The sequence below is a fragment of the Triticum dicoccoides genome, chromosome 2B (genome assembly GCF_002162155.2).
Source record: "Triticum dicoccoides isolate Atlit2015 ecotype Zavitan chromosome 2B, WEW_v2.0, whole genome shotgun sequence".
In the NCBI taxonomy this organism is placed as follows: Eukaryota; Viridiplantae; Streptophyta; class Magnoliopsida; order Poales; family Poaceae; genus Triticum; species Triticum dicoccoides.
The window spans coordinates 771,651,967-771,654,575 of NC_041383.1; positions in this window are offsets into that span (position 1 = coordinate 771,651,967).

Sequence of the window (2,609 nt, forward strand, 5' to 3'; positions counted from 1 at the left end):
CCCAATGTCTATTATAGGGTTAAAATGATACACTGGCTATACATGGCATTTTCTATTGTGAGCGATAAGGTTGGCACCTCTATGGACAAGTTCTAGATTCGTCACTGGTGGATTGGGGAAGAGTGGAAGAGTGGGTGTATATAACCCAGGCCAGGAGGGGCGGGGCGAAATAGTTGGCCGCTGACGTTGCTTAGGAAACCGGGAGCTCGTATAGGCCGCTTGCACCCATCGCTTTCCTCTATCCCTTCTCGTCCTCAGGACACATGCCACTCTACTGCTGCATTTTCTCATTGGGAGCACGTATTGGTCAAGTACCTGAAAAATAAAATAACCTTCAATCACTTTTTTTTAGCCACACAATTGAGATCCAACGGCTTAGGATCAGCCTCGACCTCATGCCGTCTTCATCTTCAACCTGACGCCATCCACCCATGTACCTCGGTTGGACTGTTTGCCGCCGCCACCCGCAACCGTTCGTGCTCTTGTCATCTCCTCACTGCATTTTTTTGGTGAATGCGCACACCCCAACCCGCACCTATCAAGTTTCGGTCTCGCTCTCGTCGGCTCCTGCTCGTCCACTATTTGGCCCTGTCGTGGATGGCACTCCTCACGCCCTTCAGCCTTTGGCCTTGTCTCAAAATGGTGATTGATGGTTGTAAACATTTCAGGTATATGAGAATTAGCAAACTCATTTTTAATTATAATTTTCAGAACTGCACCGTTGCATATCAGAGTTTTTTTTTAGCAAATGCAGATCAGATGGAGATGTCGACGCATGCGGCTAATCCTATTTGACGCCCGCAGGCGTCAAAAGGACGAGCCTTCGCTGAAGCAACTCGCCACTCGGGCCGGCCCACGGACGGATTTCGTTCGCCGCTGTTTCCTTGTTTCTTTCTTGCGTTTTTTTTTCGTTTTTCTTGTATGGTTTTTTGCTTCCAGTTTTTCACTGTGTTTGGCCGGTATTCAGTTGTTTTGTTCCGGTTTTTTATTTTTCCGTTTTGATTCCTTTTTTCCTTTCATTTTCTTTCTTTTACGTTTCTTTTTTTTTTATTTTATGTTTCTGTTCTTCTTCTCATTATTGCGTATTTATAGAAAAAGTTCATCATGTGTTACAAATTTGTCAATGTATTAAGAAAATGCTCATCGTATATTATGAAATAGTTCACCTTGTACTGTGTTGTATATTATTAAATTTTTAAATGTATATTAGAAAATGTTCATTATGTATTATAAAAATGTTCATTGTATATTATTAAATTGTTCAACATATATTAGAAAATGTTCATTGTATATTGTTAAATTGTTCAAGGTATATCAGAAAATGTTCATTGTGTATTACAAAAATGTTCATTGTATATTATTAAATTTTCAACGTATATCGGAAAATGTTCATTGTGTATTACAAAAAATTTCATTGTACATTATTAAATTGTTCAATGTATATTACAAAATGTTCATTGTGTATTTAAGTTTTGTTCATCATATATTAAAAAATTGTTCAACGTATACCAATAAAATGTCCATATTAGTATTTTAGATTTGTCCAGTATGTTTTACAAAAACGTTCACTGTATTTTAAAATTTCTTCAACGCATATTATAAAAATGTTGAACGTCCTTTTTTAAGGATTTGCCGCTGTGCGTTCTACTTTAAGATTGGCGATGCATCTAAAACAGTCGAGGTTGCTAGCTCGGCTGGCTAGCCTCACTGTATTCTGTCAGCAGGTCGGAGGTTCGATCCCGCCCATGCGTTACTTCCTTTTTCGATTTTTCGCTCACAGCGACATGATTGGTCCGGCCCGTGTGCGCGTCGCTTCAGCGAAGTCGCAACGATCGGATGCACACGGGCGGCGTATAGGAGCTTCCCGCGTATTAAAATAGGGTCGAACAGCCAAGCTTTCGCGCAGAGCGCGATCTGAATGGGCTGGCCCATGCGGTGGCGAGCAGCTATTAAAATAGGGGGGCAAATTATGCTTGGTTGAGGAATCGACCTCCCAAACCGCTATTACAGTGTATGTGTTCGTGGGAGCTCCTGGACAATTTATAAATACGAACATTTTTGTGATATATGTTGAACAGTTTTTCAATACACATTGAACATTTTTGTGATATATGTTGAACAGTTTTCAAATACACATTAAACATTTTTATGATATACTCTGAATATTTTCGAATGCATGTTGAACAATTTCATAATATATGGTGAACATTCTCTTAATTAGGTGAACATTTTTATTACACATGGTGAACTTTTTATATAACACACAGAAAAGGAGGAAAAAAACATAAAAGAAAAATATAAGAAATGAAGAAAAGAAATAAAAAAATATCATTGAAAACCGCATAAAACATTGAAAGAACCGAAAGGAAAAAATCCACAGAAGAAAAACAAAAAAGAAAACACAGGAAAGAACGAAGGAAGCAGCAGCGAAACGAAGAGTACGTGAATCCTGTACGTGCGCTGGCCCGAGCGGAGGCTCCCCTCACCGAAGGCATGCGCTTTTGACGCTAACGAGCGTCAAATAGGATCTACCTCACAGGGGCGGCTACGATCGTGGGCGGTAGCCGACAACCTTTTCATGGCCCTGGATCTTGTGCCCACCTAGCTTA